The 27,422-nt window shown below is 41.7% G+C and overlaps 1 long non-coding RNA gene across 1 annotated transcript in view; it reads right to left on the reverse strand.

The window, feature by feature from the left end:
• LOC307177336 overlaps positions 1-27,272 on the reverse strand; it is a 56,418-nt gene extending 29,146 nt beyond the window's left edge. The window contains exons 1-3 of the long non-coding RNA XR_013825024.1: positions 25,597-27,272; positions 22,420-22,492; positions 17,457-17,558 (exon numbers count right to left, since the gene is read on the reverse strand). This is a non-coding gene — a long non-coding RNA (uncharacterized lncRNA). The remainder of the gene's footprint in view (positions 1-17,456; positions 17,559-22,419; positions 22,493-25,596) is intronic.
• Between the last annotated feature and the right edge of the window lie 150 nt (positions 27,273-27,422).

Genomic DNA, 27,422 nt, shown 5'->3' on the forward strand with positions numbered 1-27,422 from the left:
GGGAAAGAGTTTGAAAATCACTGGGCTGGTCTAAATCCCTTACCGTAAAAAAGCACAAACTAAGACCCAGAGTGGTTACCTGACAAGAGTTCAAGCGACTTTTAGCAGAGTGATTGCTAGAAACGAGGTCTCAAACTCCTAGTCTTGATTGCTAGAAACAAGGTCTCAAACTCCTAGTCTATGGCAACAAAAAAGCCCGATGAGCTTTGAAGAGAGAGAGGAACTCAAAACAGGACTCTTTCGATCAAAACCCACCTGGTATCAGGGCAGCCACCCTGTCTGGGTGAGCTAAACTGAGATTCCTCCACCTCCGCCCCCACTTCCGTTGCAGAACAAGGGTCATTGTCACAGGAGAGCTGAACTTGTGGACTGGGTTTGGTTTTGAGTCAGAACAATTTGGTTTTAAGGCTCAGAAATTTTTGTTTGAAGCCTCCTCCAAGCTTGAGTAGAGGTAAAAGATCATGGGGCCACCGAGCAGCCCTTGGCTTTCTAGAGTTTGGGAAAGCAACTCAGTTGCATTAGAAGTTTCTCAGGCGGGACTTCCCTGGTGGCGCAGTGGTTAAGAATCCGCCTGCCAGTGCAGGGGCCAGGGGTTCGATCCCTGGTCCAGGAAGATCCCACATGCCTCAGAGCAACTAAGCCCGTGCGCCACAACTACTGAAGCCTGCGCACCTGGAGCCCACGTGCCACAACTACTGAAGCCTGTGTGCCTAGAGCCTGTGCTCACAAGAGAAGCCACCGCAATGAGAAGCCCGCGCACCGCAACTAGAGAAAGCCCGCGACAGCAACGAAGACCCAACACAGCCAAAAGTAAATAAATAAATAAATAAATTTAAAATATGTACAGCTTTAAAAATAAAAGAAGTTTCTCAGGGTAAGGCCTCTAGGACAGAAAAGGAATATTCACTAAGTGGGAGAGTACTAGTACTTAAGATCTTTCTAACCCATTTCTGTGAGGTTCAACTCAATAAAACCAGCAAACACACCTATCACAACTTTGTTTTCTCTGTGATTAAAGCCTTGAGTTGTTTTGTGGAAAGTGACACACCAAGAAAGCCAGCTTGCTCATGTTGGTGACAGAAGCAAGGATATCTACACAAGTAGGGTTCTGGGCCATTTGGGGTGGGGGGCAGAAATAAGTTAGCATTAATATGAGGATCTGTGAAGGTTTCTGGGTTAATTTTTTAGGAATATATGGAATTCACTGGCTGGGTAAATGCAGTCACACTCAGTCTTCAGCTTGTTCAGCTCCAGGCCCTGGGATGGGGGTGGACAGGCCTGAAAAGCAGCGTGGAGCTTTTAGAGTCTCCCTGAAGCTGTTTCCTCACTCCCCACCCGCCTCAGCCTGCATTCCTGGGGAGCATCTTAACATCTTCCCAGGGCTTCAGAACCCTGCACACTCATTCATTCATTCAACAAATATTTGTTCAGTACTTACCATGGGCCAGGCCTTCCCATCAGGAACTACTCACTGAGTGTCTTCCATGATGCCCTGTGCAATTTCTCCACTAGGCATGTAGGACTACACCCTGCTCACTCCCTCACTTCCCACAGGAGCTTATGATCTAGCTTGGGCTGTGAAACATTCAGTAAACCATGAGCATAGGAGGCAAATGGGAAAAGGCTAGGATCTGTGGCCAGATTGGCCCAACTGAAATCCTGACATTAAGGGAATTGGCAATAACTAGCTGGTTGATCTTGGGCAGGTGTTTAACTTCCCTGAGCCTCAACTTATTTAAAAATGGAGACTAGGGACTTCCCTGGTGGTCCAGTGGGTAAGACTCTGTGCTCCCAATGCAGGGGGCCCGGGTTCTAATCCCTGGTCAGGGAACTAAATCCCACGTGCCGCAACTATGGGTCTGATGCCACAACTAAGACCTGGCATGGCCTAAATAAATAAATAAATTTTTAATAGAGAATAATAAAATATATTCCTTACAGGGTTATTGATTTAATGGGACATAAAGACATAGAGACCACCAATATTAGGTAAATACATAAAGGCCACCAATATTAGGTAAAACCTTTTAAGATTCGCACAATTTTTGTTTTTATTTTCATTTTAATACTTTTCAAAGTAATGCCTATACATAATTATAACAGTAACTCACAGCACTTACTTTGTACTGGACACTAGTCCAAGTATTTTACATAGATTAAATTAGTTCACTCTAAAAACAGCTTTCTGAGGAAAGCACATTATTACACCAATTTGCAGCAAAATATGTAACCAAGCAACAGAGAGGTTAAGTGACTTGCCAAGGTTACACAGCTAGTAAGTGGCAGTACCAGGCTTCAAATCATGTTCATATGCACATAGTTCAACAACACAAAAAACTCTACAAGACTTATTATGAAAAACAGCCACCCTCTTCATTCCCTTCCCTGCCCTTCCCACTCTATATTCAACTAATATGCTTACAGAAGATAAGGACTTAAGTCTCTTTTACCACTACTGGAAACCACCACATACCTGTGACACTCCACATTTTCCCTCTTCCATCCTTTCAATATCATTTCTAATTAGATTAATATTCAATGTTTACATTATTATCATCTGTAATGCTATTACAGGCAAGCCCTGCAGTATGCTTTCTCTTTCCTCCTTATACAAATAGTAACAAGAATTAATACTGGTCTTATTACTTTTCTTACTTTCTATGCATCTTCCACTAATCTATCACCGAACTCTCCATCCTGGTCATCTCCACTCCTTCTACTTAAACACATCAAAAGTTTATCAATCCCTTGAACTCATCTTTCCCAGAGCCTTTCTGCTCCAATCTAGACTGGATGACTCTAGTTCTGCTGCACAGCCATATCTTAGGAGCTCCTTTCATCATCTCTATAATTATATTTGCTTCTTTCTTGGGCTAGTTCACCCGGGTTCTTTAAATCTTGGTGAAGTTAAATTTCAATTTTCTTTTCAGTTGTGTTTTTTGTGTCCTACTGAAGAAATCCTTGCCTACTCCAAAGTTGTGAAATTTTTCTCTTCTAAAAGCTTTATAATTTTAGCTTTTCTGTTTAGGTCTGGATCCATTTCAGTTACTTTTTGTGCATGGTGTGAGGTAAGGGATAAGATTCTTTATTTCCATATAGCTATCCAGTTGATCCAGTACTTGAAAAGATTTTCCTTTTCCCCATTGAAATACCTCAGACGCTTTGTCAAAAATTAATTGCCTATATGTGTTTGGGTCTATATCTGGACTCTATTATCTTCTATTGACCCATATATCTATCCTTATGCCAATACCTAGAATGTCTTGATAACTGTAACTTTATAGTACGTCTTCAAATTAAGTAGTGTAAGACTTCCTTCTAACTTTGCTCTTTTCAAAATTGTTTTGGCCATTCTAGGTCTTCTGCATTACCCTATAAATTTTAGAATCAGCTTGACTGTGATTGCATTGAATCTACAGGTCAATTTGGAGAAACTGATATCTTAACAATATTAAGTCTTCCAATTCATGAACATGGCATACCTCTCCATTTATTTAGGTCTCCTTTCATTTATCTTAGCAATGTTTTGTACTTTTTAGTGTACAAGTCTCACATAAATCTTGTAAGCTATGTCCCCAAGTACTTCACATGTGTTTTTTTAAAAATAAACTTTATTTTTTAGAGCAGTTTTAGGTTCATGGCAAAATCCAAGTACAGAGAGTTCCCATATGCCCCCCACCCACACATACACACAACTGCCCCCACCTCAGGTGTTTTTTATGCTATTATAGTAAGTAGTATTTTTTAAATTGCATTTCCAATTGTTCATTGCTGGTATAGAGAAAAAGAATTTTTATATATTGACCTTATCCTGTGAACTTGCCAACCTACTTATTAGTTCTAGTAGCTTTTCTGTAGAATTTTAGGATTTTCCACATACCCAATCATGTCATCTGCAAATAAATATTATTTTACTTCTTCTTTGCCAATCTGTATGTTTTGCCTTATCGCCCTGGCTAGGACCTTCGCAAAAATATTAAAAAATAAGTGGTGAACAAAAAAGTGGTGAAAGCAGACATCCTTACATCTTAGAGGGAAAATAGTCTTTCACTGTTAAGAATAAGATGTAGGTTTTCAGATGGGAGGGATTGGGGAGTTGGGATTGACACATATACACTACTGATATTGTGCATAAGATAGACAACTGAGGGAAACATACTGTATAGCACAGGGAACTCTACTTAATGTACTGTGGTGTCCTAAATGGGAGGGAGATCCAAAAGGGAGGGGATATGTGTATGTATATGGCTGATTCATTCTGCTGTGCAGTAGAAGCTAACACAACATTGTGAAGCAACTATCCTCCAATAAAAATTAATTAAAAATAAATTTAAAAATATTTTAAAAACTGAAAAAAAAAAAAAAAAGATGTAGGTTTTCATGGAAGGCCTTTATCAAGTTGAAGAAGTTCCCTGGCACTCATAGTTTACTGGAAGGTTTTCATAAATGGGTGTTGAATTTTGCCAAAGGCTTTCAATGCATATCTATAAAGATATATCTTCACTTTTAATGTTGTAAATTACACTTATTGATTTTTTTAAAAAATTTATTTTATTTATTTTTGGATCTGTTGGGTCTTCGTTGCTGTGCATGGGCTTTCTCTAGTTGCAGCAAGTGGGGGCTACTCTTTGTTGTGGTGTGCAGTCTTCTTATTGCAGTGGCTTCCCGTTGCGGAGCACAGGCTCTAGGTGTGTGGGCTTCAGTAGTTGCAGCACACAGGCTCTGTAGTTGTGGCTCGCGGGCTCTAGAGCCAGGCTCAGTAGTTGTGGTGCACAGGCTTAGTTGCTCTGCGGCATGTGGGATCTTCCTGGAGCAGGGATCAAACCCATGTCCCCTGCACTGGCAGGTGGATTCTTAACCACTGCACCACCAGGGAAGCCCCCAATTATTGATATTTAAATGTTAAATTAACCTTGCATTCCTGGGATAAGCCCTACTGAATCATGACATATTTACCTGTTAGTATATTGCTGCATTCATTTTGCTAATAGTTTAAGGATTTTTCCCTGTTCCTGATGGATATTGGTTTATAATTTTTTTTTGTAGTGTCTTTGTCTGGTTTAATATCAGCCTCATAAAATGAACTGGAAAGTATACTATCCAATTCTATTTTCTGAAAGTTCTTCAGGGCTAAAGGATTGGTATTATCGCTTCCTTAAATGTTTGACATAATTCACCAATAATACCATCTGGGCCTAGGGATTTTCTTCATGAAAACATGTCTTAATATGACTTTAATCACTTTTATTGACATATGGATATTCAGAAATGTTTCTTCTTGAGTCACTATTGGAAAATTGTGTCTTGCAAGGAATTTTTCCATTTCATCTAAGTTTTCAAATGTATTTGCAGTTATTCATAATATCTTTTTATTATCCCCTTAATTAATGTAGGATTTTAGTAGTGTTTTATCTTTTCCCAGATACTGATAATTTATGTCTTTTTTTCCTTGATCTATTTAGATGTTGTCAACTTTATTGATTTAAAAAACCTAAATCTTTCATTTCATTGATTTTCTCTATTTTTCTTTTTTTTTTTTTAATTTTTGGCTGCCTTGGGTCTTCATTGCTGCGCACGGGCTTTCTCTAGTTGAAGCGAGCATTGCAGTGTGCAGGCTTCTCACTGCAGTGGCTTCTCTTGTTGCCGAGCACAGGCTCCAGGAGCGTGGACTTCAGTAGTTGCAGCACATGGGCTCAGTAGTTGTGGCTCACAGACTCCAGAGCACAGGCTCAGTTGTTGTGGCGCATGGGCTTAGTTGCTCCACGGCATGTGGGATCTTCCCAGACCAGGGCTCAAACCCGTGTCCCCTGCATTGGCAGGCGGATTCTTAACCACTGCGCCATGAGGGAAGCCCTCTATTTTTCTGTTTTCTGATCTTTATTTTTTCCTTCCTTCTACTTCCTTTGGACTCAAATTGCTCCCCTTCTCCTAGCTTCTTAAGGTAAAAGCCTCAGTCACTGTGGAGAACTTTCTTCTTTTCTAAGCTATTAATTATCTTCTGAGCACTGCCTTAGCTGTATCCCATGAATTCTGAACACTTTCTTCACCTTTATTCAAAATATTTTAAAGTTTCCTTTATGATTTCTAATTTGACCATTACGTTATTTAAAGGTGCACTGTTTTTACCAAATATCTGTTACTGATTTTTAATTTAATTTCATTCTTATTAGAAAACATACTCTGTATGATTTTAATTGTTTTACATTTATTGAGACTTGTTCTATGACTCATAATATGGCCTAATGCTATTGTTGGCTAGAGTGTTCTATAAATGTCAATTAGGTCATGTTTGTTGATAGTATTATTAATATCTTCCATATCCCTACTGATATTGTCTGTTTGTCCTGTTAGTTACTGAAGAAGGAATGTTGAAATCTCTAACAATAATAGTGGGTTTGTTAATTTCTTTATTAATTTTTGTTGCCATGTATTTTGAAGCTCTGTTATTGGATGTACACACATTTAGAATGTTTATGTCCTCCTGATGAATTGTACTCTCAACTACTATGAAATGACCTTCTTTATCCCATATGAAATTTCTTGTTCTAAGACACCCTTTGATATTAATGTAGTCATGCTAGCTTATTTATTTGTTTATTTTTGCTGTGTTGGGTCTTCGTTTCTGTGCGAGGGCTTTCTCCAGTTGCGGTGAGTGGGGGCCACTCTTCATCGCGCTGCGCGGGCCTCTCACTATCACGGCCTCTCCCGTTCCGGAGCACAGGCTCCAGAAGCACAGGCTCAGTAGTTGTGGCTCACGGGCTTAGTTGCTCCATGGCATGTGGGATCCTCCCAGACCAGGACTCAAACCCATGTCCCCTGCACCGGCAGGCAGACTCCCAACCACTGCGCCACCAGGGAAGCCCATGCTAGCTTTTTTATGATTGGTGTTTGCATGGTATTACTTTTCCATCCTTTTACTTTTCATCTACCTGTGTATTTATATTTAGATTCCCTCTAGAAAGTGCATAGTTGGGTTTTGCTTTTTAATCCAGTTGGTCTATCTCTACCTTATAATTGGGGTGTTTAGAACCTTTATATTTGATAACAATTATTAATATGGTTGGGCTTAAGTCTACCATCTTCATATTTTGTCCTGTCATTTTTCTCTTTTTGCTTGTCTAATTTTGTACTGAGTATTTTTAGTACTCCAATTGATCTCCAATACTGATTTATTAGCTATAGCTCTCTGGGTTTTTGTCTTTGGGTTTTTTGTTTTTTTGTGTGTGCGTGTGGTTGCTCTGGGGTTTATAATATGCATACTTTACTTGATCCAAAATGTACTTCCAGGTAAAAGCCTAAGTGATGATAGAGCTCACCTCATTTGCCTCTCTTCCCTTAGGGATCACAGTCCTGTACTACCTCTAGTCCAACATCAGAAAACAGGTGTTTCATACATTTTGTACAGTTTCTAATTGTTTCCAGTGGTAGGGTAAATGTGGCCCCTATTACTCCATCATAGATTAAAGCAGAAGTCCACTTATGCTTTTTTAAAAATCCATTTACTAACAATTTTGAGGAAGTAATGGAAAGTAAACACATGTGTTCAGTCTACCACATTTAGTTGAAAACCCACTTCAATTTTTAAAATTATAAACAAAACATAATACTTTTCAAATTAATAATTATCCCAAAACAGTGAGAAGGATAAAAATTGTTTTCAACTTTTCACCAAAGTGTCTATATAGTCAGATCAGTGAGGACTGACTTGAGCCATAAGTCAGGTTCCACATCTAACTGTTTTCTTTACTTACTTTCAGAAGGATCTCTTGATAAAAATAATTGTGCCCAAAGCTTGTTCTGCTTTCTCTCCAAGCCCAATACTTATCATTAGCTCAGCTTAAGCTGGTTATTCAGGTGTCTTCACAGCAATATGACTTGTATATAATTTTGCTCTAAGAAGTAAAACTTTGAACAATATTTTTGTAGTTTTGGTCTCCTCCCTACCTTTACTGACAAAATTAATCAGTTTCCTATACTTACTCTGGAAAATATAATTTGCTTTGCCAGAGACATAACCATACTTTGTTTAAAAATTGTGGGGAGTTCCCTGGCAGCCTAGCAGTTAGGATTCCGGGCTTTCACTGCCATGGCCCAGGTTCAGTCTCTGGGTGGGGAACTGAGATCCTGCAAGGCACGTGGAGTAGCCAAAAAAAAAAAAAAATTGTGTCAGAATTTGATGGCTTTGTGCCACTACAGGACAAAGTCCTATGGGAACAATATCCTTAGGGACCATTACAATAAAGTCCACTTTTCAAACATTCAGCACTACATTTCTTATTTGAACTTCCCATTTTCAGCTACTGTGCCAAATCAACACTCCTATAAATTATTTTGTCCTAGCTCATACAGATTCATGGTGTATATTCATACTAGAGCTGTATTTAATATTTATACTTACAGAGTTATCCTGTATTGCACGATTGATAATATTATCTTCATCATTCATTTTACTCTTTAATGAACTACTTTGGAATCATGAGAAATTTAATGCAACACAACAGTAACAACAAAAATGTAGATTTTTACAATTAAGAATTTTAACACTGCCCTGATATGAAACACATTATCTAAAATAATCTATAATTGATAACTGAAATTAGCTATGATAAACTGACCAATGCAGTCCTTGCAGTGAATATGATGAAACAATTATTAAGAAAGTAATAGGGCTTCCCTGGTGGCGCAGTGGTTGAGAATCTGCCTGCCAATGCAGGGGAACGGGTTCAAGCCCTGGTCTGGGAAGATCCCACATGCCACGGAGCAACTGGGCCCGTGAGCCACAATTACTGAGTCTGCGCGTCTGGAGCCTGTGCTCCGTCACAAGAGAGGCCTCAATAGTGAGAGGACCGCGCACCACGATGAAGAGTGGCCCCCGCTTGCCACAACTAGAGAAAGCCCTCGCACAGAAACGAAGACCCAACACAGCCATAGATAAATTAATTTTAAAAAAAAGAAAGTAATAGACTTTCTGTGGAAATCTTAATTAACCTTTCATTTTAGATTAGTTAAGTGTATGTGAACAAAATTGTTCCATCAGTTTTTCCTCTAAAACCATCAAATCACTTGCAAACTCATTGATAGATCACCAGTTTGTGGACCACCTTTAAGAAACCCTGTTTTAAGGATAGGCACTTGTATCTCTAATCAGTGGTAGTAATTATTGATTTTCAGGGCTTTACACAAAGAAGATATTTAATACCCACATAATAAATTTTTAAACAATATTTTTTGGTTTTGTATGTGTTAAGCATTATTCTAAACTCTGAGGATAGAGCAGTGAACAAGACAGGTATTATCTTCCTCTCTACTGGAAAGAAGCAGACAATATAAAGAAAACAGGTAAGTTCAGAAAATGTTAATGATATAAAGGAAATAGTGTAATGAGATAAAGTGTGACTTGAGGAGGGCAGGAACTACTTTAGATAGGGTGGTCAGGAAATATCTCACTAAGGAGACCACAGTCGAACAGAATGCTGAGAGATGAGAAGGAGGTAGACATTGAGGAACTGAGAACATTCTAGACAGAAGGCCCAGAAAGTGCAAAGATCTTGAGGGAGTGGTAGTGGTTTGGCCTTTTGGGGGAACAGAGAGAAGGCTGAGGTGCCTGAAGTGGAATGAGCAAGAGGAATGACAGGATGAGAAAAGGCTGGGAAGGCACTCAAGTGCCAGATTAGCAGAGCCTTGTGAGCTGTGGTGAGGAGTTTGGGTAGCTACTAGAAGATTGTAAGCAGGGGAGTGACAGGAGCTAACTTACCTTTACAAAAGATCGTTGGATGCTCCACAGAGTATGGAAAGGTTGGGGAGAAGCAGAGCAAAAGCAAGGAGACCAGTTACAAGGGTATTTAGTAATCCAAGCAAGAGGTGACTAGGGTGGGAGCAGTAGAGATGGAGAGAACTAGATGGATTGGGGAAGTATTTTTCATAGAGAATGGGCAAGACTTGCCAATGCATTGAATAAATTAATGAACGAGATAATTAATGAATAGTCACTAAAATGGGGAGATCCACGAGGAGAAAGCTCAGCATGTGCTGTAGAAGAAGTTAAGGAAAGCTTTCTGGAGGAGGGAGAATGAGAGCTGGGCTTGAGAGATGATCTAGCTATGGCTAAGAAGCGAAGCAGTAGGGATCCAACTGCAAACAAATCACTGAAGTGGTACTGACTTTCTATGTGCTTGGAGACTCATGAGTTGCTAGCTTGGTGTAGGTGTTGACTGTTGAGGAACAAGCAGGATAATGGGGTAGAATGGGATGGGAAGGGGCTGAATCATGGAAGATCCTGGAAAGCCCAGAGGGGTGAACTGTGTGCCTACACCCTACCTAATCCCCAGGACAGCTGTACCTTAGACCAAGCAGACTAGCAATGAGCCCTTTTGCCAAGTTCCATGCCTGGACCCAGGCACCCATCTTACTGCCTCCCAGGAAAGGCCCAGAGCACTCACTGATCTGCCCAACATCAAGGTGACCTGTGAGTCAGTGGGCTGGGAGCTGGAACAGGTCCCTGGTACATTTACTGTCCCTGGCACATTTACTGTCCCTGGCAAATATGGCAACTCCTAACACTCTATAAATGTCTCAGATAACAAATAAATTATACCTTTTATTTTTTTTTGGCATCAGTCTGTCTCTGCCAAAGGTGGTGGGTTTTTGCCAACACCAAATAGGAAGCTCCCCCAGGTCCACCTTGGACACCCCCCACCCCCTCCTCTCAACAGTCTGGCAGCCCAGTCTTTCCTGTCTCCACCAAGGAAGGGGTGTGCTCCACCACTCCATAATAAGAATCTGTCACACCTGGAGACAAGGCCTGACTCTGACAGACCCCACTGGTGAGGATTAGATTCCCAGATTCTGCCCCCTCTATGACTGTACTAGATATTTCTCTGCCACGTGGTTCCAGCTCAACTGTGAGCTCCATATGGGCAAGGACACTGCCTGTCTTGTATATGTTTGCCCCAGCCACTGGCAGAGTGAGTGTTTGAAACACATTTTCTGAACAAATGAATAAATGATTGACTTTGTTGTGGATTTGGGGGAGGGGACACAAAAACTACTCGATGCAGAAACAGCTCTCCTGGAGGTCTGCTCACTCCCCTCATGGAGACAACAGCTGCCTTTTACTCGGTTGTGTACAATGTACAACACAGGTGCTAGGCACATTTCCCACATTAGCTCATTTAATAGTCACAACAACATCCCCCCTTCAGTGAGCTCTTATCCACATTTTACTGATGAGGAAACTGAAGGTCAGACAACTTAAGGTCATACTGTTAGCAAGAGGCAGAGCCAGGACTCCTACCTAGAGCTGACCAACCCCAAAGCCCTCATCCTTTCAGATCATAGTCCTAGAGCGATTCCATGGGCAAAGGCACCGGAGTCTCCCACCTGCCACTCTGGAGGGCAATTCAGCAGATCTTCAGCTCACCCTCCCACCTTAGCAGGAAGCCGTTTATCAGATTAACAACCCACCTGCTCCCACAGCAGACAGCAGGGCCCTGAGGAAATAGAACTCGGATTGGCTGGAACTTCTGTGAGGACAAAAGACACAGGGACACTTCAAGCCTTGGAGCAGGGAAGCAATCTTGTGCTTTTCCCCTTCCCAGGGGGAGTCTGGGATGTGTCCTTTGACTTAAGTGTCAGCATGAAGTAATGAAAAGAACACAGGATTTGGAGCCAGACAGATGTGGGTTTGAGTTCTGACATGCTAAATGACCTTGAACAAACCACTTAGCCTTTCCATGTCTCAGTTCCTTCAGCTGAAGAATGGTTTAATGCCTACTCCTTCATGGGATTGTCTTGGGTATTAAATGAAATGGCATATTTAAGGTGCTCACTCCACAACTCAAGCAAGAGCTGTCCTTTTCTCTCTCAACTGGATAGGGTACCCATTACTGGTCCCACTTGTCAGATGAGCAAACTGAGGCTCTAAGATATTGAGTGGCCTACATTAGGAATAGAGGCCATCCCCTAACTCACAAAATGAGGCTCTTTCCCCTGCTTTTTTTTTTTTTTTTTTTTGGCTTGCTCCTCAAAAGCAAAAACAGTAAACTTCTTAAAACTGGTAGTTTCACCTTAAATATGTAACTGTCTGGATCCTCCTCCTCTTCTTGCTCCCCTTCCCTGAATTCTTATCTCACCAGTCTCTTTGCACACAAATCAGACTGATCATCATAAAGCAATAGAGAGGCTCACGGGCAGGATGGGGATGGGAGGTAAACACAATTCTCTCCACAAGCAAGACAAGCCCTCTCTGTTGGTGCAAAATCATGACTCACTGAAGGCCTTTTATGAGGGCCAGATGCTGAGCACGTCTAAATTGCTTTAAATTGCTTCTATGCTGTGTGTTGGTGGTGGGGAGGGGAACAGCCAACATCTATATATATTTATACATTTACAAGGAAATGTGTGATATTGTTTTCCAATCAGGATTTACCATAAGCCAGAAGTCCCACACCTATTGAATAGGTCAAACCCAGCCCACTGTCAACAGAGAAAAGTTTATCTCAAACATAAAAGATTTTAAATCAAAATGGATGTTAGAAGAGCAGGATTCCCAGCATTGTTGGGCAGACAGGGCTGTCTCTAGCAGCTGACAGGGTGAGTGATGGCTGTTTCTGAGCTCAGACTTCATCCTGGGAGCCCTAGAAGCTAGGCAAGGGAAGCTTCCAAGGAAGGAAAGGATCTCTTTTTGGACAGCAACTGCTCTACATCTAGGTCTTTGGAAATTCCTGGTATGGCCTCTGACCACCCAGAGCCTATCTGTGGGTTGGCCCGCTGTCAGCAGCCCCGCACCAGCCCGAGTCTCTATGGAGCCACAGCTTGGGTGTTCCACAAGGCAACCTGACCCCAGAGATCTGCGTGGACCCCCCATGCCTAGATGTTACATCTTGTAGACTTAAGTCACTGTCTAACATGTAAGCTTTCTCCTTTTTTCTCTCTGGCATTCTCAACCTCACACTCTTCTATGTCTCTTCTCCCAAATGCCAGCTGCCCCTCTTCCCTGCAAAGCTTTCCTCTGTGCCCACTGGACTCCTTATTCCATGGCAAATCAATGCCCTTCATCCTTCACCTCCTCACAGAAGGCTCTCTTCTCTTCTTGGACCGCACTGAGACCTGGTCACAGGTACCTCCTGCAGCCATCCTCAGTGATGACTCTGCTCTCTCATACATGTTTATCTGCCTGACTCAGCAGATGAAGCCAGATGGTGGGGCCAGTGTCCTCACACCCCCGTGTGCAAGACCATTGCTCCCCACCAGCATAACTCCCCTGGGGCTCACACTGTCTGGCTGCACCAGCTTGCCTGTGTTCCTCTGTCTCCCTGCTCCCACCATCGTCCTGGAGTAGTTCAGCGTGCAGGGGGAGGACCCTCCCATGCCATGCCTTACCCTTTGCATCGAGTCATCCTGCTCTCCCACGTCCATCACCTGCTGCCACAGACACACTGTTCATCTCGTCACTGCCAGATATGCCATTCGCTGGCTCAGGCTCCCAACCCTCTGGCTGTATATCTGTTTGATACCTCCCCTTTCTCCCAGTCCATCATCCTCAGATGGCCTTCTCTCCTTTCGAACCAAGCTTAAACTATTCTCTCGCCCACACCCTCCATGCCTGGCACCCCTATTCTTCTGCTGCCCCCCAACCCCAGCCCAGTCCTCTGCACCACGTGCCATTCACCTTCTCTTTCTCCCGCGGAGCGGCTGGGCCCGTGAGCCACGGCCGCTGAGCCTGCGCGTCCAGAGCCTGTGCTCCGCAACGGGAGAGGCCACAACAGTGAGAGGCCCGCGTACAGAAAAAAAAAAAAAAAAAAAAAAAAAATCATAACTTTATTCTATTGGAAAATAGTAGCAAAAGAAATAAGGAAAGTATTACATTTAAGCAACCAAAATTATAACACACTTAGAGATCTACATAATAAGAAGGAGACAGGACTTAAATGAAGTAAACGTATTGGAATATATAAAAATGACATCTGGATAATGGAAAATTATACTATGTTTTTGGAGCAGAAGAACTAAGTAAAAATTTGTTTCCTCAAATTATTAATATATACATTGAATTAGTTCCAATTAGAATATAAACAATGTATTTAATGGAATTTTATAAAATTATCTTCAAATTCATGTGAAGAATAAATGACTGAAAATAACTAAGAAAATTGTGAAAAGAAGAAAAGTTAAAGGGTTTTGCCTCACCAGAACATATTATAGAGTCAAACAGAAACTGAAAAACAGGTCAGTAAAAAAAAAAAAAAAGAAAAGAAAATCCACAATCAATAGCAGTATTTATGGAAAGTAAACATGGGAATCTCCTGGTAGTCCAGTGGTTAGGACTCCTCATTTTCACCGCTGAGGGCCAGGGATCAATCCCTGGTCAGGGAACTAAGATCCCACAAGCCATGCAGAGGGGGAAAAAAAAAAGTTAGCACATGATACATGTGGAAGTTCAATTTGGTAGGAAGAGAACAGACTATTTAATAAATGATGCTGGCACAACTGATTATCCATGTGGGAGGAAGTAAAAAGGGATTCTAATCTTATACATTATACAAAAAAAAAGAATTCCAGACAGATAAAAAAATAAAAGTAAAACAGTGAAAAAAATATTGCAAGAAAACTTTGGAGACTATATTATAAACTGAAGATAGGGGAGACCTTCCTAACAAAGACTGAAAACCTGGAGACTCTAAAAAAGATGAAAGATTATTTTAACCATATAAATGTTTACAACTTTCGTACCATAAACAAAAGCCATAGAGAAATAAAGTATCTGGGAAAATATTAATTTGTATTTTTTTATAAAAGTAAGCAACTATGATGCAAAGAGTACATTAAAACGACCCCAAGATCATGTGTATATATGTGTCTGTATGTGTATCTGCAAAGATTATATTGGGGCTCCAAGAAGTTCTCTATGAATAGCACCCCTCTTTCTTGCTCAAGGTTCTGAAAAAGTTGAAAGTAAACAAAGTAAAAATGGGGACCAACCGCCTGCTGATGCAGGGGACACGGGTTCGTGCCCCGGTCCAGGAAGATCCCACATGCCGCGGAGCGGCTGGGCCCGTGAGCCATGGCCGCTGAGCCTGCGCGTCCAGAGCCTGTGCTCCCCAATCTCAAGGTGCTCACAACTGCCAAGAAGCACCTAAAACTCAGATACCAAAGGGCTGGGGCCCCAGACTCCTGAGCCTCCAGAGATAACTCTGCCCCATAGATGTGCTCTGGCTGGCAGGTCCTGAAATGACAAAGTAATCAGGGCTAATCTGAACTGGGGAGGGGCCAGGAGGAGTCCAAGGAGAGTCATAGCTGCCTGAGGGAGATCTGGGGAGGGCTGGGCTGGGTGAGACTTCTCAAAGCCTTTGTTGGCCTCCTCTGGGAAGCCTGGGAGACTAACTCCCTCTAGCAGGAACTGTAGAGCCTTAGCACCCCTTTCAGGGCCTTTGCAAGTAAAAAGGCTTACCAAGTCTGAATATCTGGACACTAGGTCTGTCACTCATATCTCCCCAGAGGCTGAAGGCCTTTAGGTGTCTCTGTTCAGAAGCTGTTGGACACAGACTTTTTCCAGGTACTCCTGAAGGGTCTAGGGAAATGGCAGGTGTTGACTGTACGATACCTACTTGATCACAGATATGCACAGTCTGTAAAAGCTTCAACTTTGAAGTCACACAGAACTGGGTTTGAAGCTCAGCTCTGCTCCTCACTCACTGTGTGACCTTTGGGAAAGGTTCTTTACACCCTAATCCTCAATTTTCTCATCTGTAAAATAGGGAATAGTACTGTTGAGAAGATTAAATAAGATAACATATGTGAGGTACTAGATATGATCCTTCATAAATCAGTTCCTATCCTTCCTTTGATGCCACCAGGCTTCTTTTCCCACTCTTGGATCCTTTCTCTTATTCTTTAGCCCCTATCTTATCTCCTATCCAAGTGGAGCTGCCCAGCTGGTGACCTGAATATACGGGTCTGACATTTACAGAAAGACAGACAGTTAGGAGAAACGATGTTGAGAAACACCAGCATGTAAATCATTAAAACTATGGGGACAGATGATGGCTATCTATCCCCAGGAAGAGTATGGCAAGGGAGAAAAAGAGAGGGTCTGGGGTGGACACCAGCCTTAAAATCAGGTGGAGAAAGAACTCATGAAGGTATCAGAGATGGAACAGCTAGAAGAGTAGGAAGAAAATCAAGAGGTCATGGTGCCTTAGAGGAAAAACAGTTTGGAAAAGGGAATGAATAATGGTATCAAACAGTTCTGAGAGGTCAAGGAAGGTGAAGACTCAAAAGTGACCCTGGGGCTTCCCTGGTGGCGCAGTGGTTGAGAGTCTGCCTGCTGATGCAGGGGACGCGGGTTCGTGCCCTGGTCTGGGAGGATCCCGCATGCCGCAGAGTGGCTGGGCCCGTGAGCCATGGTCGCTGGGCCTGCGAGTCCGGAGCCTGTGCTCTGCAACGGGAGAGGCCACAACAGTGAGAGGCCCGCGTACCACAAAAAAAAGAAAAAAAAAAAGTGACCCTGACATGCGCATCAAGATATCTGGGGTTCCTGGGAGGTGCCACTCAGAATGATCCTAGATAGGAAGGGCAGGCAATGGAGCCTCTGTCCTGCTTATGGCTGTATCTGAGCTGACCTTTGCCCTTTGCTTTCTAGTTCCAACAGTGCAGGACCCAAACCTTGTCACTACACTCTCTCAGTCTGGCCTGTTACATTTTGAGTTCTATAAAGTCTCCTCAGATGGAAAGGGCTACAAACCATGAGTACAGCACACATAACACACCTGGGAAAGGCACCAGTCCTGGTGCATCTCTAATTTTCTCTTTGATCCTGAGCAAGCCATAGTTCCTCAATGGACCTCAGTTTTCCCATCAGTAACTTAGAGGATCAGAGGGGATTACCTTTAAGGGCTCCTTCCAACTCTCATATTCCATGATCCAATAAGCCACATGAAGAGACAGACTCTTGCTTAGCTTTTTCTGAGCAGGGACCATTTTCTGATGTAAAAAGCTTGCTCAGAAATCACAGGCTGTGTGTTAATTAGCTATGGGCAAGAAAGCATAAGCCCGCCTGAGTGACTCCCTCACTCTGCATCCAACTGCAGGACCTACAGTCATGTAGATTTCAAACACAATGAAGAAAGGATATCACACTGAATAGATGTTTGACTTCAGAGAAAGCCCTGCTCTTTAAGCCCTTCTTTGGTGCTTGTGTCCAATGAGGGACAGCATAAGATTGGTGACTAAGCCCAGCTTCAAATCCCTACTTATGAGTTGTGTTAACTCAGGCAAATTATCTAGTCTTTCTGTATATTGTTTTTCTCTACTGTTAAATAACGATAATAATATACCTATTTCGTAAGATTGACATGCTGATTAAATGAGTTAATATTTATAAAGCACGTAGAACAGCACCTGGCACGTAAGAAACATTACACATGACTGTTAAATTAAATAATAATAATAATACATACATGCATGCATATGCTGACTCACTCTGTGTCTCTGCTCTGTCCTCCAGGATGCCAGCTTCATCTTCCACACAGCCTGCAGGCAGCTCCAGGCACTCCTTCGTGCTAGCAAAATGGGTAAACAATTCTACCTTAAATCTTTATGATACAACATGTAGGGGAAGAGAAACACATCTTCTAGCAGCTGTTACAGAACTAAAAGAAAGCTTTTCTTCTAAAAAAAAAAAAGTTTTCTTGTCATTTGCTATAATTGGGTAATATGGCCAATAAGGACCTACCCCTTCAATAGGGAATAGGTCAGTCCCACCCAAACCTATGGCTCAAGAGTAAGGCAGTGGAGAGGTCCCCAGAGGAAGATCAGAGTATGATTTGATTAAGGGATGGAAGATGTTTCCTACAAGTCTCTACTCGACAACAAGTACCATGCTATGCTCTGGGGATACAATTCTCAAAGTCACAATTCCTGCCCTCTAGGAGCTCACAGCTTAAAGGAGGAGACAGGCAGTTATAACACAGTACAAGGAAGGAAACACAAACATGAGAGTATAGAGAAGGGTCACCCTAGTCAGCCAGGCCAAGGGGCAAAGAGGCATAAAAGAGTGGAAGTGGGGGGTTGTCAAGGAGCTTCCTAAAAGAGGTGAATTTTGAAGGATAAGTAGAACTTCATCAAGTGAAGAAGGGGAGAAGGAATTTCTAAGCACAGCAGGATCAAAGGCATAGTAAATGCAATTAGTTCAGAACGACTGGGGCATATATGGATGGGGAGAGGAAGCTGTCAGGGAAGAGCGGTGAGATGCGAGGATGGAGAGGCCAGCGGACCCCAAATCAGGTCAAATTTATGGTGAGATCTATGTGGCAGTGGCATGAACTCAATAGTTGAAAATCTCAAGCAAGAGGAGAGAATAAGTAAAAGATCAGGCAGAAGAAAAGGAACCAGGAAAGAGTCTGAAAATGTATTACCAGAGAAGTCAAAGGACTCAGATAAAATAGTAGGAAAAAACATGTTTAAAAGAAAAGCACAGAAAGTGGCAGTTGCTGAAAAGAGATTAGGCCAGATAAAGCCTGGGAAGACTTGTGATTAGTAATCGATGTTGACCTTAACCTCTGACAGAGCAGCTTCAGTGATGGTGGAAGGGCCAGCACTGCTTGGAATTTAGTGAATGGGAGTTAAAAGTTGAAGGGATGATAGTAGGCTACTCTTTCAAAAATGTTTATATTTTGCAATAAAATATGCACTCAGGAACTTCCCTTCAGAAATTTGTACTAAAGAAATAATCGGGAATATGTGAAAAGATTTATTTGCAAAGGTTGTACTATAATGTTAATTATAGCAAACAGTTGGAAATAACCCTATGATTGTGGTTTAAAATGGCTAAATTACAGGGCTTCCCTGGTGGCGCAGTGGTTGAGAGTCCGCCTGCCAATGCAGGGGACAGGTGTTCGAGCCCTGGTCCGGGAGGATCCCACATGCCGCGGAGCGGCTGGGCCCGTGAGCCACAACTACTGAGCCTGAGCGTCTGGAGCCTGTGTTCCGCAACAAGAGAGGCCGTGATAGTGAGAGGCCCGCGCACTGCGATGAAGAGTGGCCCCCACTTGCCACAACTAGAGAAGCCCTCGCACAGAAACGAAGACACAACACAGCAAAAAAAAAAAAGTAATTAATTAATAAACTCCTACCCCCAACATCTTAAAAAAAAAAATGGCTAAATTACAATGCATCCATACAATGGAAATTTTAATGCAATAATTAAAAACATGTAGAAGAATATTTACTGACAGAAGAAAAGTATCAACTTACAAAATAGAATATCCAGAATGCTCTCGATGTTGAAATAAATTAATATTATAAGTGCATAGAAATAATATTGGAAGGATAGAAACCCAAATGTTAACACTGGTGATTACTTCCAGAACTGTGATTATGAGTGTTCAAAATATGTTTCATTATTTCTACTTCCCAATTTTTCTACTACTATGTTACTTTTATAATGAGGGAAAAAGTTAAGAACTTGCCAGTAATGAAAGGAGAAATAAATTAACTTCAAGGGAAATATGGTTAGGTTTCTATAGGTTGAGGAATATTTGAGCTTGTTCATGAGTGAAGGAAAAAGAAGAGGAGAGACTGAAGCTAGGAGAGAGGGAGTAAATGAAGGAGCCAGGTCCTGAAAGATAAGGGGGGGACTTGGGGATAAGAGCCCCAGGGAGATGAGGAGAAGATGAAGGAGGACCCAAAGGCAGTGGGAAAGAGAACTGATCACAGAGGCACAATCACCTGCCGCTCAGTGTATGGAGAGCAGGGAGAAGATTAAGGGGATGGAGGAGTGGAAGAGGTTTACTTATAACAGCTGCTGTGGGGAATTAGGAAATCAATTAGCAATAAGTGAAGGGATTGTAAAGAGGCTCCAAGGGAGGGCCAGCTGCCACTGAGGAGCAGGAATTGACCCCACTGTCAGTTAATTTATTAGCTACAGCTAAAGAGAAATCCAATGAATGTCCAAATAATATCCAGAAAATCTGACCCAGAATAAGTACACCCACTAAGGACTATACTAATATATTGGCTTATATAAGCCCTGCTTGCCTCTTCTAGTTTGGTCTCAGGCAGTCTCTTCACTGTAATCATTATTTTAAAAAATAAATAAAGGAAATGAGTAAAGGTAATAAAATGAAAAAGGGTTTAAGGAAATGGCACTTTATCACCCAAAATGATGAAGTGTTAAAAGATCACTAACACACTGGACCAAAACACATAGCCAGCTGTTTCCAAGACTGCTGGTGCTTGTTCACTTCCCAGATGAGTGACTGCAGAAGTTGTCCTAGTGTCTGATAATAAATAGTCTCTGCTTTGGCCTTACAGGTAGGTGATTACAAGATATCCCTGTCTCATAAATAAATGGTATCAGACTTTCCTATCTGACAGTATAATCATTACTATTCACCTTGAAGGGGCAGTATCAGGAAATTCAAGATTGTTAGAAACCAAGCAGAATCCTCATATTATGTAGTTTGTGTTTACTGGAGTCACTTCCTGGACTGAAGGAAAGGAGCTACCATCCGTTAAGCATCTATTATGTACATAGTCTTTGCTAGGCCCCTTACATTTACTATTCTCATTTAATACAACAGTTCTGCAAGGTAGATATAATTTTCTTCATTTTATAGACAACAAAAGAAGCTCAGGGATGGTTAAAGTGGTGAAAATGATAGCACCTACTTCATAAGACTGTTTTGAGTATTAAGTGAGATAATACATGTAAAACATTTAACACACAGCAGTACTTAGTACTCTCCTCATAAACATTAACCACAATAATGACTATTAGCCATAATAATATTCCAGCATTTATGCCATTGTTTGGATTCTTCTTCTCATTATCCCCATTTCACAACAAATGAAACTGGCTTAACTGAGGTTCCAGCAAGGCTCTCTAATAGTCAGTATTTGAACAATTGCTTTCACTAGGCTCTGCTGAACCACCATGATTCAGTACTAGATTTGAGTTCATCATGTCTTCATTTTGTTCACAGTTAAATAACTTTACAATCCCTTGAGCACATACCTGTGAGGGTGAGGAAACCTCAGAGAAGCAGTCTGGCCTCCAGCCAGAATAAGTCTGGCATCAGAAAAGCACTACTCATAAGGAAAGGAAAGTCTTTTCAACAAATAGTGCCCATAAAACTGGATATCCACATGCAAAAGATTGAAATTGGACTCCTACGTTACACCATACACAAAAATTAACTCAAAACGGATCAAAAACCTAACGGTGAGACCTGAAAAACTATAAAACTCACAGAAGAAAACATACGGAAAAGTTTCATGACATTGGATTTTCTTGGATACGACACCAAAAGCATAGACAACAAAAGAAAAAAATAGATAAACTGGACTTCTTTAAAATTAAAAACTTTTGTGCAAAGCACACTATCAATAGAAAGAAAAGGCACATTACCGAATGGGAGAAAACATTTGCAAATCATATATCTGATAAGGGATTGATATTAAGAGTATACAAAAACTCCTACAATGCAACTACAAATATAACCCAATTAAAAAGTGGACAAAGGATGGGAATAGACATTTCTCCAAAGAACATATACTAATGGCCAACAGACACACAAAAAGATGTTCAATATCACTAGGGTAATGCAAATCAAAGCCACAGTGAGATTTCACTTCACACCCATTAGGATAGAGATTTTTTTTTTTTAAGGTAAATAACAAGTGCTGGCAAGGATATGAAGAAATTTGGAAACTTGTGCTAGTGGGAATGTAAAATGGTGCAGCTACTGTGAAAAACAGTGTAGTGGTCCATAAGAAATTAATCATAGAATTAGCATATGATCCAGCAATGCCATTTCTGGGTATATACCCAAAATAATTGAAATCAGGAATTCAAACAGATATTTTTACACCAATGTTCATAGTAACATTATTCACAACAGCCAAAAGGTGGAAATAACCCAAATGTCCCTTGATGGATGAATGAATAAACAAAATGTACATATATACAATGGGTTTTTGTTCAGCCTTAAAATAATGAAATTCTGATATATGCTACAACATGGATGAATCTTAAAAACATAGTGCTAAGTGAAATAAGCCAGAAACAAAAGGACAAATATTGCATGATTTCACTTATATGAGGTAACTAGTTATATTCACAGAGACAGAAAGTAGACTAATGGTTGTCAGGATCTGGGGGAAAGAAGAATGGGGAGTTATTGTTTAATAGATATGGAGTTTCGGTTTGGGATGATGAAAAAGTTCTGGTGTTGGAAAGTCATGATGATGTACAATAATGTGAATGTACTTAATACTACTGAATTGTACACTTAAAAATGGTTAAAATGGTATATTTTATGTTATATATATATATTTTATCGCAGTAAAAGTTCTATTTTAAAAAGTGCTGAACATACAAAAAAGATGGGAAAGTTACATTTAAAGGTTCATAGCAGTTACCTTTAGGGTTTGGGATTACAGGTTTTGTGTTTTTTTCTTTACACTTTTTTCTTATTTTCCACATAATGAACTTCTGAAATGAGAAAAAGGTGTTTATTTTTTTAAACTGCTGTACCTCCACTGGGATAACAGTGAAGGTGATAAAATATTTCATCAAGCACCAATTTTTAAAATGTCAATAATAATTTTCTCCAGAGCAAACATGGAGTTTAACACTATGCATAAAATAGTTAAAAGTAGTCTGAATAGCAGAGAAGCAATTCTGATACTTTTTTTGCAGAGGCTGATTTGGAATTTTTTTTTCAGATGATTATTTACTGTGTCAGCAATAAACTTTAAACTACCAATATATACTGAAGATAAGATGCAGCTTCTTAGTCAATTCATCAAACATTAGTTGAACACTCAGGGTGTGTTGGACCTGAGCCATGGTGCTCAAAAAACCCTTGCCTTTTGAGCCTAAAATATAATGGGGTGATCTTGATTGACTGAAAGTTCTCTCACCCTTTCCTATCACTAATTCTACTGCTGGGGGTAACCATGGTTAATAATTTGGAGTATATGCTTCCAAACCTTTTTCAATGCACACCATATAAAAATATTCTTTTTACAAATATAGTTTTAAAAATTACTTTTTAAATTCCACACTTACTAACATTCCTTGTTAGTACATGAAGAACTACCTTTTATTTTAAGTTACAAAGTATTTCAAAGTAAACATACTTCATTATTTATTTAGTCATTTCCTCACTGATGTACATTTAAATTGCCTACAATTTTTTGCACAATTACAAAAATGATACAACAAAAACCCTTGAATATTTATCCTTGTAAGCGCCTGTAATTATTTCTGAAGCACGAATACCTAAAAGTGAAATTGCTGGATCATGTCATACACTTTTAATTTATGCTACTTTATTTATTTTTTTTACTTTGATTTTGGTTTTTTTTTTTTGAGGTACGCAGGCCTCTCACTGTTGTAGCCTCTCCCGTTGCGGAGCACAGGCTCCGGACGCGCAGGCTCAGTGGCCATGGCTCACGGGCCCAGCCACTCCGCGGCATGTGGGATCCTCCCGGACTGGGGCATGAACCCACGTCCCCTGCATCGGCAGGCGGACTCTCAACCACTGCGCAACCAGGGAAGCCCTACTTAATTGTATTTTATAATCCACATGAGTCACCTTAAATCTTTCCTGGAACAATGTATAAACACATAGGGTGGGGATTTACTTTCAAAAGACACAAAACTGAAAATATTTGCAAACGAAACAACTGACAAAGGATTAATCTCCAAAATATACATGCAGCTCGATATCACAAAAACAACCAACCCAATCCAAAAATGGGCAGAAGACTTAAATAGACATTTCTCCAAAGAAGACATACAGATGGCCAACAAATACATGGAAAGATGCTCAAGATCACTAATCATTAGAGAAATGCAAATCAAAACCACAATGAGGGGCTTCCCTGGTGGCGCAGTGGTTGAGAGTCCGCCTGCCGATGCAGGGGACACGGGTTCGTGCCCCAGTCCGGGAAGATCCCACATGCCGCGGAGCAGCTGGGCCCAGGAGCCATGGCCGCTGAGCCTGCGTATCCGGAGCCTGTGCTCCGCAACGGGAGAGGCCACAACAGTGAGAGGCCCGCGTACCGCAAAAAAAAAACCACAGTGAGGTATCACCTCACACCAGTCAGAATGGCCATCATCAAAAAATCTACAAACAATAAATGCTGGAGAGGGTGTGGAGAAAAGGGAACCCTCCTGCACTGTTGGTGGGAATGTAAATTGATACAGCCACTATGGAGAACAGTATGGAGGTTCCTTAAAAAACTAAAAATAGAACTACCATGTGACCCAGCAGTCCCACTACTGGGCATATACCCTGAGAAAACCATAACTCAAAAAGATAACATGTACCGCAATGTTCACTGCAACACTATTTACTATAGCCAGGACATGGAAGCAACCTAAATGTCCATCAACAGATGAATGGATAAAGAAGATGTGGCACATATATATAATGGAATATTACTCAGCTGTAAAAAGGAACGAAATTGAGTTATTTGTAGTGAGGTGGATGGACCTAGAATCTGTCATATAGAGTGAAGTAAGTCAGAAAGAGAAAAACAAATACCATATGCTAACGCATATATATGGAATTTTAAAAAGCAGTACTGATGAACCTAGTGGCAGGGCAGGAATAAAGACACAGACATAGAGAATGGACTTGAGGGCACAGGTGGGGTGGGAGGAAGCTGGGATGAAGTGAGAGAGTAGCATTGATACATATACACTACCAAATGTAAAATGGATGGCTAATGAGAAGCAGCAGCATAGCACAGGGAGATCAGCTCGGTGCTTTGTGACTACCTAGAGGGGTGGGATAGGGAGGGTGGGAGGGAGGCAAGAGGGAGGAGATATGAGGATATATGTATACATATAACTGATTCACTTTGTTGTACAGCAGAAATTAACACTACATTGTAAAGCATTTATACTCCAATAAATATGTGGGGAAAAAAAAGACACAAAACTGAAAGAGGGAACTTTGTGTCTTTTTAGGAAGCCCACAGAACTGGAAGTGGGTCAGGAATGTTTGGTGGAAGTAGGGTAGACTGAGGGATTTTATTCTTTGTGGTCCTCACTCTCCTTTTTACCTTTCTTCTTATTTAGACAATAGAAAACCATTTTGGACAACTGCCTATAGCTTATACCAACAAACAAAAAGAAGACATTCTAGGGGACTTCCCTGATGGCACAGTGGTTAAGACTCTGCGTTCCCAATGCAGGGGGCCCGGTTCGATCCCTGGCCAGGGAACTAGATCCCACATGCATGCTGCAACTAAGGAGCCTGCCTGCTGCAACTAAGACCTGGAACAACCAAATAAATAAATATTTTTTAAAAAAGAAGAAGACATTCTAACTAATGAAGCTGCCCACCAACAGACTGGAGATCCCCAAGAAGCTTCCCATTACAGGAACTGTTCAACCTGAGGTGAAATGGTCTACAAGAGAGGCCAAGACACTGTGCTGTTTAAAAGCACAGACCCTGGAGTCAGGATGCCTGGATTTGAGTCCTGGTTCTGTTACTTAGCTGGGAGACATTGGGCAAGTTACTGAAACTTTTTATGCCCCAGTTTCTTCATCAGTAAAACAGGAATAATAACAGTACCTACCTGATAGAGTTGTTATACATCACTTGTTCTCTCAATGTTTAAAAATATCTTTCAAAAGAAACAAGGAGGAAATTCACTTTCGAAGATTATATACCTTGTGGCAGTTAAAAAAAAAAAATCCCCATAGAAGTTAAATCATCCAAGATGGGGTTGGGAGAGGGAAGATCTTGAGGATAAGACACTGATGAAGAATTCTGGCTCCCAATCCCTCAGAAGTGGGTGAATTCCAGAGCTGTTTGGGGAGCAGCATCATAATGAGGAAACTAGCAAAACACAGGAGTTGGAGAAACCATTATGAGAGAATATTCAAAGTACTTATAGGAAATTCTCTGGAGGGAAACAGGAAGTTAGGCATCTTATCTCATTATGGTGAGGTGGAAAGAAAACTGGATGGCAGCCAGAGGATGGGGTTTAGCACAATATCAAATTTTTAAATAAAGACAGAATTGGACCCTGCACTTGTGCAAACCTGCCTCACCCATCTCATCCTATTGGAACCCTGGTTCCAATAAAATTTTGTTTACAAAAGGTGACAAGCCATAGCCATAGTTTGCACATTTGATTGTTTATCATATTGCATTAAAACATGATTTATCTTTATTTCTGACCTTTTTGATGCCTCCCCGCCACTCCCCCCCCCCCCCCCCCGCTTAAATTTTGTGCCCATGGGGAAATGCCTTACTTTCTGCACCCTAGTCCGGCCCCTGGGCAAGACAAGGAATGTCCCTGTCCTCAGGCCCAGAGCATGCTATACCTAAAATCTAAGGTTTCCTGACCTGGGGTGGACAGCTCCCCCAAGGCAGTATGTGGATAGGTTCTGGGGATCCACGAATCTCCTCAGATTATAGGCAAAATACTGTGTTCACATATCATTTCCTGGGGAAAAGATTTCGTTCCCATTTAATTGGTTTATTTGTTGTTAATAAGTTGGCAACACAAGGAAGGGCGAGGGTGTGCTCTCAGGCAGGCTCCTGCGCAGGGCGGGCTCAGGCAGGAGACGCTGCCCTGGGGCGGGAGCAGGGCAGGGCTGGGCCACCCTTTGCCACAGGGATGGAAGGAAAAGCCCGCCTCCCCAACTTCTGGGGGAACCCCCTGGGATGAACACAGCGACCACACAGCAAAGGGTCCTTACCTTTCACTGAGTCTCAAAAGGACCCCCAAAAGATTAGGAAGCCCAGCCACAGAATGAGGCAGGAAGTTTGCTTCTAATACACACCCACCCTACCCGCCCCTCCCCCCCATTTTCCTGTCTCCTCATTCCTCCTTTATTATTCTTCCTGCATAAAATACCCCTCTTTAAGGAAAGGCTTCTCACTGAAGTGCAAATGACTTGACAAGGCACAAAGCCCAGTTTATTCATTTAGCTCAAATGCCTTGGGCCCATGTTAGGAGTCTCTTAAGGCAGCAATTTAAGTAATAGCAACAGGCTTTAGTAGGCATTTCCCCGGCCCTTCCACCTCAAATCTCGTCTGTTACCACGCGTCCTCAAAGACTTCCTAACCCTTCTCTGGTGTGTCTCGACACTTCCAAATGGCCACAACCAACACCCTTCGACAAGTCGTGGAGTGTAGGCAAAAAGCAACACCTCCTGAAAAAGAAACGATCTCTGAGAAGGAAGCAACTCAGCACACCGGCCACCCTTCCTCCCTGCGCTTCGCCGGCACAGGCCTCAGAAGGGATCCGGCCTCAAGCACGCAGGACAGGAAGCGCGGGGCAAGGGCCGCGCGGGGGCTCACGGGAAAGGGCGGGGCCGCTACACCCTTAAGGCTACGCGGGCCCTGATGGAAAGTTGATTGATGGCGACCCGCTTGAAGCTACCAATGTTA

The sequence above is a fragment of the Stenella coeruleoalba genome (genome assembly GCF_951394435.1).
Source record: "Stenella coeruleoalba genome assembly, chromosome: 1".
Classification (NCBI taxonomy): Eukaryota; Metazoa; Chordata; class Mammalia; order Artiodactyla; family Delphinidae; genus Stenella; species Stenella coeruleoalba.